The sequence below is a fragment of the Onychomys torridus genome, chromosome 12, assembly GCF_903995425.1.
Source record: "Onychomys torridus chromosome 12, mOncTor1.1, whole genome shotgun sequence".
Lineage (NCBI taxonomy): Eukaryota > Metazoa > Chordata > Mammalia > Rodentia > Cricetidae > Onychomys > Onychomys torridus.
The window spans coordinates 37546931-37557244 of record NC_050454.1 but is presented as its reverse complement, the minus strand read 5'-3'; the positions used below and the strand labels follow the sequence as shown (position 1 = coordinate 37557244).

Below are 10314 nucleotides of genomic sequence, written 5' to 3'. Positions count from 1 at the left end.
GTGTGTGTGTGTGTGTGTGTGTGATGGGGTGGGGCATCCTAGAAGTCACTGCACTGGCTCTTTTTCTATATAATTCTCTACTACATTCAAATGGAAAAAATAAAGCTTTAATTCATGAGATTAAGAATTATAGTTCATGGCAATGAGGGATCCTGCATGGGTCTGACCTCAGCCCTGCATATATGTATGCCTGAGTACCTTGGTCTTCTTGTGGGAGCCCTAACAGTGGGAGTAGGGTCTGTCTCTGACTCTTTTGTCTGCTCTGGGGACCCTTTTCCTACTGGGTTGCCTCATCCAGCCTTATTATGAAGGGAAGTGCCTAGTCTTATTGTAACTTGATGTGCCATGTTTGGTTGCTATCCCTGGGAGGTCTACACATTTCTGAAGGGAAATAGAGGAGTGGATTGGGGAGGGGACTGAGAGGGGAGAAGGGATGGGAAACTCTATTCAGGATGTAATATATGAGAGAAGAATAAATTTTTAAAAAGAATCCTAGTTCATTCAAATCTATTAATTATTTCAGTTTAATGCTGAACTATTCTAATTTTATTCTAATATACTGATAACTCAAATATTATAAATCTGAAGTAACTTCAATAGGTCTGATTGAGAAGATTAAAAGATTATTCTTTCATTATGAAATGGAGGGAAGGGACATCTTCATTTATTTCCTATAATAGTCGTGATATAAGCATTTGCGTTTTTGAGAGTATTATGAGTTTTATAAGGTTTAATCTACTGAGAATCACTGCAGGCAGTACCCTGGAAAATAACCTCATTCAGCTGTTAACCTGGGATGTGCACAGAAAGTTAACAATCTCTGTTGAAAATATAATTATAAATCCAGGTCTCCACTTGAGACTTCATTAGAAGTTTGATGTTTACATACTGGGAATTGTGAAAGTTTTGTAATTGTAAGTTTGTGCCTGCAATTTGTGTGCAATTCTCAGTGGACCTTATTAGGGAATATGCAGGTACTTTATTGGAAAGGTTGCATTACTTTCACCAACTGAAAGCTATGCTTACTAACAGTGAAGAGACCCAAGGGTGGCCTTTGGCATGAAAAGAAGGTTTCTTGCCTTTTCTGGCACTAAGCCAATTGTATATATTCCCTTATTACACTTGCATCTTCCATCTACCTGAGGAGAATTCATTAGAGAAGCATGTTACTGGTGATGGCTGTTCTCAGACTTTTCTTAAATCATTTCACTTCCACCACTAGTATGTGGCTAACTGCATGCTCTATCTCATGCATTTCTAGGGATCTCTCCAGTTTGGTAGTTGTGAATCCCTAAGTAGACCAAAGAAGGGATTTTATGTTTTGTAGTCCAAATCCAAAACTACAGCTTATATGAATAAAAGTTTGCTTGCAGAGCTCATTAATAACACCAATTACCTTCCCCTGATCTTCTTGTGCTAACTACACATTAGAATTACTGGAGGTTGGTGATTTAGCTCTATAGTAGCATGCTTGCCTAGCAAGCACAAATCCCTGGGTTTAGTCTTCAGCTCTGGGGAAAAAACATACTAAATCTGAGAGCAGCAGTATTCTTTGTTATAAATGGGGGGGGGGGCATAGCAGAGTGTGTAATTTCTGGATGAGATGCTGTGTTTTGAAGTTTGGCTTTTCTACTGACGAGTCATAGAACCCTGTCTATGTCACAAATGATCTATTTCTATATTCTTTCATTAGAAAATAGGAATGGGGTGTGAGAGTAATAAAATTATACTAGAGATTTAGAGATATTTTATGTAGATTTCCAAAATTCATATGATTCAAACATCATTTGTTTACATAAAGTTTGGCATGTAAAAATAGCTTCACAATACTACAATGGACCATACAAACAATTTTTTGGGGAAAATTGATGTCTGACTGAAATTGTAGATGACATACCTACCTATAAAAGACCAGAGGTGATGACAACGGCAAGTGAATTCCAGGACCCTTGCTATTCATTTAGAGATTAAGTAGTCTGATGATGGATGAGGAAATCACAGGTATAACAGAATGTCATTAGGAGTTGTTGCTAGAGTTTTCCTGCCTGGCCCATAGTCAGGACAAATCTCTCACACCCGCCAGACCCATAGACGCTCAGACCCAACCAAGTAAGCACACAGAGACCTACATCGTTTAGAAACTATGGCTGTGGCAGGCTTCTTGTTATCTACTTTTTCTATTAACCTATTAATCTATACTTTGCCACATGGCTCGTAGCTTACCATTACCTTACATCTTCCTAGTCATGGCGGCAGCTGGCCGTATATCTCCACCCCAGCCTTTATTTCCCAGAATTCTCTTCTCTCTTGTCCTGCCTATACTTCCTGCCTGGCCACTGGCCAAACAGCATTTTATTTATACAGAGTGATATCCACAGCAAGGAGTCATTTTTGTTGCTACATTGTTTTTAGTGATAGTGGTGGTGGATTTGTTTTGTTTTATTATTTTGAATGCTAATATTTGTTTTTACCCTAGGTCCCTGGGCTACATAGTCTCAGATTCTTAGTCACCCATGCAGTGTCCAGTATTGGTTCCATCTTGTGGAATAAGTATTACATCAAGTTAGATATTGGTTGGTTACTCCCACAAGCTTTGTGCAACCATTACACTAGCATACCTTATAGGCAGAACATCATTGTAGATCAAAGGTTTGTGGGAGGTTGGTGTTTTATTTCTCTTCAGGCAGATGCAGAGTACCTTCCTATAGCAAAGGCTGTCTAATGGAGAAGTGAAGGCTCTATGTAGACACAAACTCAACTTTTCTACATTCAATGAGTTGTATAGGTATTGTCGGCAGCAATGGAGCCTTGTGTTCAGTTTGTGAAGAGAAACTCAGTCTTGGCAACAGTGTAGAATGTTTGATGATTCCCATGGAACCCATTTAGCCATCAACTCATCAATTATATATACCCGGTCCCAGTATTGGAAGCTTCATTTGGTGACAAGAGTGGATAGTTTGGGCTTGTCTCACCCATTATTTGGGGATTTCATTTAGATTTTCTTAATATATGTATATATTTTAGAAAGTTTCTACTGTATAATGTTTCCATACTAACCCTCAAATAGTCCTTAATTTTAGCTGTGTATACCTGTATTCCCTCCCTTGACCCCATCTACCCTCCAACTCTTGACTTGATACTCCCACTCCAGCCCCTACATACATTCACATCTATTCTACCTTTCTTTCTGGATCTGGATTGCCTCACACAGATTGATTTTTCTAGTTACACTCATTTACCTTTATATTTCATTATTTCAATTTTTTAACAGCTGAGTAACACTCTGTTGTATAAATGTACCATGTTTCCTTTAACTGTTGTTCTGTTGAGGGGCATCTAGATGATTTCAATTTCTGGCTATTATGAATAGAGCAGTACTGAACATAGTTGAGCAAGTGTCTCTGAGATAAAATACAGCATCCTTTAGGTTTATTGCCCACGAGTGGTATAGTTGGATCTTGAGATAGATCAATTCCCATCTTTCTGTGGATCAGTCACACTAATTGACATGGTGACTATATAAGTTTCCTCTTCCACCAGCAATGGATGAGTGTTCCCCTTATTCCACATCCTTGCTAGCATGAGCTGCAACTTGTTTTACTTATCTTACACATTCAGACAGTGTGAAATGAAATATCAAAGTGATTTTGATTTGTATTTCCCTAATAGCTAAGGGTGTTGTACATTTCAAGTATTTCTTAGCCCTGTGAGTTTCCTCTACTGAGAATTCTGTTTAGATCTATAACTGATTTTTCTTTTTACTTCTTATCTTCTATGTTACATCCTGCCTGCAGTTTCCCCTACCTCTACTCCTTCCAGCTCCCCACCACCACCTCCTCTCTCCCCAAGATACACTCCTCCATTTCCCTGCAGAAAAAAAAGCAGCAGGCCTCCCAGGGATATCAATCAAACACAGCATAACAAGATACAATAAGACTAGGAACAAACACTTGATAGACTGAACAAGGCAACCTAGTAGGAGAAAAAGGATCCCAAGAGCTGGAAAAAAGAGTCAGAGACACCCCCCACTCCCACTGTTAGGAGTTCCACAGGAACACCAAGCTAGATGATTCATAGCATATATTCAGAGGACTTAACTCAGACCCGTACAGGCTCCATGATAGTCCCTTCAGTCTCAGTGAGCCCTTATAAGTCCTGCTTAGTTGATTCTATGGGATGTGTTCTCATGGTGTCCTCAACCCCTCTGGCTCCTACAATCCTTCCTTCCCTTCTTCAGAAGGTTTGATGAGCTCTGCCTAATGTTTGGCTGTTGGTCTCTTCATCTGCTCCCATCAGTTGCTGGATGAAACCTCTCTGATGATGATTATGAACCACATTTTTAATAAAGCTATTTGATCTTGATATCTTATAAGTTCTTTATGTATCTTGTATATTAGTACTCTATCAAATGTGAAGTAGGTAAAAATAGTTTCCCATTCTGTAATCTGCCATTTTGTCCAAATGAGAGTGTCCATTGGCATAAGAAGCTTTTCAGTTTCATGAGGTCCCATTTATTACTTGTTGATTGTAGTACCAACATAAACAGTGTCCTCTTCAGAAAGTTTTTTCCTGTGATAATGAGTTCAAGAATAGTCCCCTCCCCACTTCCTCTTCTATCAGGTTCAATCACCTGGTTTTATGTTGAGGTCTTTGATCAACTTGGATTTGAATTTTGTGCAGGGTGACAGATACGGATCTTTCTTAAGTGGCTCTTGGACTGGATTCCATTGATGTGTCTGTTTGTGTACCAACACACTGCCTTTTTTGTTACTATAGTTATGTAGTGCAGATTGAAATCTGGGATAGTTATGTCTCCTGCATTTCTTTTATTACTCATAATTGTTTTAGCTGTCATTGGTTTTCTGTGTTTCCATATGAAGCTTAAAATTGTCCTTTCAAGAAATATGAAGAATTGTGTTGAAATTTTGAAAGGAATTGCATTGAGTCTGTAGGCGGATTTTGGTGGGATGATAGTTTTTACTATGTTAATCCTATGTTCCATGAGCATGTAAGTTTTTTTCCAGCTCTTAATATCTTCTTCAAAGACTTGAAGTTTTCATCATACAAGCTTTTGCTTGCTTAGTTAGTTACCACCAAGACATTTTATATTATTTGAAGCTAGTGTAAAAGGACTTGCCTTAATTTCTTTATCAGTCCGTTATTTGTATATAGTAGGGCTACTAATTTTGTGAGATAATTTTGTATCCAGCTACGTTGCTGAAAGTGTTTATCAGCTCACAGAGTTCCCAATGGAATTTTTAGGTTCTCTTATGTATATTATTATATCATCTGCAAATAATGATACTTGGACATCTTCCCTTCTAATTTGTGTCCCATTGATCTCCTTCAGAACTCTTGATGCTCTTTTTAAGACTTTAAGTATGATATTTAATAGATATGGAGGGAGTGGACAACCTTATCTTATTCCTGATTTTGGTGAATTTCTTTAAGTTTCTCTCCATTGAAGTTGATGTTGATTATGTCCTTGATGTAATCTGCCCTTATTCTGTTTAGGCATGTCCCTTGTATCCCTAATCACTCCAGAATTTTTGTCAAAGGCTATTTTTACATCTAATGAGATGATCATAAGGTCTTTTTTTCTTTCAGTTTGTTTATATGGCAGATTACATTGACAGATTTTTGTTGAACCATATCTGCATATCTGGAATGATTGTGGTCATCATTTTAATATGCACTTGGATTCTGTTTACAAGTATTTTATTGAGAATTTTGCATCTATATTAATAAGGAAAAATGGTCTGTATCTCTAATTTATTGGGTGTTTAAGTGGTTTGGGAATCATGATAACTGCAGCCTCATAAAACAAACTGGACAGTGCTCCTTCTGTTTATATTTTTGTAGAATAATTTGGGGATTACTAGCAATAACACTTCTTTGAAAGTCTGGTTAAATCTGTACCAAAACCATTTGGTCTTGGTTGTTTATTTTTATTTTGCTTGGGAGACTTTAAATTATTGTTTTTTATTTTTCACTAGAGCTTACATTTGTGTTTAAATTGCTTATTTCACATTAATTTAACTTCAGTAACTGGTATGTATCCAGTAAATTACCCATTTCTTTCAGATTTTCCAGTTGGGTAGAGCATAGGTTTTTAGAGCATATCATTATGTTTCTCTGGAATTCCTTGTTATGTCCCCTTTTTCATTTCTAATTTTTTTGGGGGGAGCTGAGGATCAAACCCTGGGCCTTGCACTTGCTAGGCCAGCACTCTCTACCTGAGCTAAGTCCCCAACCCTATTTCTAATTTTTTAATTTGAATATTCTCTCTCAGCCTTTTAGTTAATTTGGATAAGAGTTTCTCAAAATTATGGATTTTATAAAAGAACCAACTCTTTGTTTCATTGTTGTTTTTGTATTTGTTTCTATGTTATTGATTTCTGCCCTAAGTTTGTTAATTTCTTACAGTCTACTCCTTTTGCATGTAATTCTTCTTCTTCTCCTCCTCCTCCTCCTCCTCCTCCTTCTTCCTCTTCTTCTTCTTCTTCTTCTTTTTTAGTTTTCTAGAACATTTATGTGTGCTGCTATGTTAATAGTATGCGATCTCTCCAATATTTTTATACAGGCACTTAGTGCTATGAACTTGCCTCTTTGAACTACCATCATTATGTCCCGTAAGTTTGGGGCACATATTCAGTTCTAGAAAGTCTTTCATTTCTGTCTTGACTCAATTTTTACTCAGTTGTAAGTTGTTCAATTTCCATAGGTTTGTAAGCTTTCTCTTGTTTCTTTTGTTAGTATCGAAGTTTATTCCATGGTGGTCAGACAGGTCGGTTTTTGTGTATCTGTTGAAACTTGCTTTGTGTATATGGTCAGTTTTGAGAAAGTTTCATGAAGTTCTGAGAAATACATTTTTTGGGTATTGGTGGAATGTTCTGTAAGTATATTTTAGGTCCATTTGGTTTATGACATCAGTTAGTCCAGAATTTTTCTGTTTAGTTTTTGTCTGATTGACCTGTGTATTAGTGAGTGAAATCACCCACTCTCAATGTGTTAGGGTCAGTATATGATTTAAATTGTAGTAGTGTTTCTTTTATGACTTTGCATATCCTTGTGCTTGGTGCTTGGATGTTAAGACTGCATTGCCCTCTTGGTAGAATTTTCCTTTGATGGGTATGTAGTGCTCCTCCTGTGTCTTCTGGTTAGTTGTGGTTTGAAGTCTATTTTGTCAGATATTAAAATGGCTACAGTGGCTTGTTTCTTAGGTCTATTTGATTGGAATCTTTTTCTATCCTTTTACCCCCATGTGATGTGTCTCTTTGATATTAAGGTGTGTTTCTTGAATGCAATAGAAAAATGAGTTCTGTTTCTGCATCCATTCTGTTTGTTTCTTTTTACTGGGGAATTTAGACATTGGTTATGAGACATATTGTTGAGCAGTGCTTGTTGATTCCTGTTATTTTGCTGTTGTGGTATGTGGTGTGTGTGTGTGTGTGTGTGTGTGTGTGTGTGTGTGTGTGTGATTTTGATTTGCTGTTCTTGGATTATTTTTTCTTTGATTTTCATGGGTTTAACACTTTATGGTTGGAGTCTTCCTTCTAGGTCCTTCTATTGGACTAGATTTTTAGATAAAGTGCTTAAATTTGGTTTTATCGTGTTGTTTTCTTATCCCCCATGTCCTCTGGCTCTTACACTCTTTCTGCCTCCTGTTCCATGAGATTCTTTGAACTCCAAAGGAGGGATTTGACGAAAACATATCACTTAGGGCTCAGTATTTCAAGGTCTTACACTCTTTGAGTAATGCCTGGCTGTAGGTCTTGGTATTTACTCCCATCTGATTTCCCCTCTCCCAGCAGGTATAAGTGTAGTGGGTAGCCATCCCAGCTTTGGCCTGGAAGTTCCAACCCCCATTGAGGCTTGGGTAATGGTCACGCCCACAAGGCGGGGCTGAGGGAGGACACGGAAGACCCGGATCCAGAGGAGAGGTCTCTCTTGGTTCTAGGACCCTGAACACTGGAGGCAGACCAAGCAGAGTTCTCCAGAGAACACCGCTGGACTGCGCCATACCTTTGCCAGACCCTACAACCTATCCCTTCATTTGTAAGCTACCCCACAAAATAACTTCCTTTTTAACTATGCGGAGTGGCCTTGATAATTTCACTAATATATAAGTGACAGTTTAGTTGTTAAATTTTACACTAGTGGCTAGGTACTTTTCATTTATTTCAGTTAATATTTCTCATTATTTATCAGTAAAATTCCAAAGGCTGTTTATAATTATGGAAGTCCCTAGAAAATGGCTAGCTTACAAAACTTAGAATTCAGAGGTATCATGGAGCACAGTGTTCCTAAACAAAGTGGCAATAGACAATGTTGACTATCCATCCCTAGATTCATGCAAGGGAATGTGCACATAGCACTGGACCCAAACATGAAACTGCCTGCCTTCATATGGAGCTCACAAAACATCCTGAGTAACAGCCCTGTCCTAAAAGAGCAGAGTATCAGCTCATACAGTGAATTTTGGGTTTGTTGTTTGTTTGTTTGTGTTTTGTTCTTGTTATATAATAAAGAAAAAACACTTGAAACTTATGGCAAATGTTTCTTTTTCCCCAACTTCTTTTTATTAATTTTGTTAATTTATTTTACATAGCAATGATAGTTTCCCCTCCTTCCTCTCTTCCTGTTCCTTCCCCCAGCCTTCTATCTACCCTCCCAAAGACTCCTCCTCAGTTTAGAAAGGGTCAGGCCTCCCATGGGAGTCAACAAAGCATGTCATATCAACTTGAGTAGGACCAAGATCCTCCTCCTGCATCAAGGCTGGGTTAGGCATCCCAGCATAGGGAATAGGTTCTCAACATCCAGCTCATGTGCCAGGGACATGTCCTGATTGATCCCAATGCTAAAGGGCCTCACAAACAGACCAAGTTACACAACTGTCACCCACATGCAGAGGGCCTAGGGCAGTCCCATGCAGGCTCCCCCGCTGTTGGTCCTGAAACCATGAGCTCCCACGAGTTCCTGTCAACTGTGTTCATTTCTTTCTCAGTCTTCTCAGAGCTCCTAGAACTTCTTTATTCCTCAAACTATAAATAAATGGATTTAGCAAGGGGATTATTATTGTGTAAAATAAAGAATACAGTTTTTCCTTATCTTCAGCTGATCCAGACCCAGGACGGATATAAATGAGGAACAGATTTCCATAGAACAAAAAGACAGAGAGGAGGTGTACACTGCAGGTGGAGAAAGCTTTGCTTAGGCCCTTCTCAGACTTCTTTTTTAGGATGGCAAACAGCACACGGGTATAAGAGACTACAATGTTTATAAATGTGAAGGCTTGTATAAATGTTGAGCAGATGAAAACCACAAGCTTATTAAGTATAGGGTCGTTGCAAGAAACTGTGAATAATTGTACAATTTCACAGTAGAAATAATGTATAACATTGGACCTGCAGAAGGTTAATCTAACTAACAACCCCACATGAATTGTTGAATTCAGGATACCTATAAAATATGTAACAATTATAAGCTGAGTACAGAGCTTATTGGACATCACCACTGGATAAAGCAGGGGGTTGCATATGGCCACATAGCGGTCATAGGCCATCACTAGCAGGAGGAAGCATTCTGTGGTTGCACTGGAGCAAAAAAAAATAAAATTGGGCAAAGCAGTCACTCAGGGATATCTGACGATCTGTAGATAAAAAATTAACAAGCATCTTGGGGGTCACAGAAGATGAAGTGCATGCGTCAGCAAATGCTAAACTGCTGAGGAATAAGTACATGGGAGTAGAATGAAGGTGACTGTCCTTCCAGATGAGAGCAATCAGTCCAAGGTTGCCCACCATGGTGACCAGGTAGATGATGAGGAACACCAGGAAGAGGGGCACCTGTAACTCCGGTAGCTCAGTGAGTCCTGTGAGAACAAACTCTGTCACCAGAGTCTGGTTTCTTTCTGCCATATCTAACCTGGACAGTCACTAAGATAGAAAAGGTGAGAAACAACCAGATAGAATTGTAAGATGGGGGTACTTTTGTGTTACAAATATATTCCTATGTGATGCTTCTCCAGTAGTATTAAATGTTTGCTTTCATTTCCTTACTTAAATATTCACATAAAGTTTCCTATAATAAAAAAGTAAATATAAAGTGACATGTAAATTTAGTGTAAATACTTTACTTTTCAGTCTACCAAGGTTTTACACACCTAGATACATTCACGTTAAAGTATCTTAAAAATTCATATGAAAAATTGGTTTCCATTCCTAAGGTTAATATAAGGAGTAAGAGCAGTCAAGCATACTTAGTATATAGTAAACTAAGTTAAAGGCTTAATGAACAAAACACTAAGACAAG

The 10314-nt window shown here is 38.2% G+C and overlaps 1 pseudogene; it reads right to left on the bottom strand.

Annotated features, from left to right (window-relative positions):
* Positions 1-8992: 8992 nt before the first annotated feature.
* On the bottom strand, positions 8993-9920 carry LOC118594137 (annotated as a pseudogene).
* Positions 9921-10314: the final 394 nt, after the last annotated feature.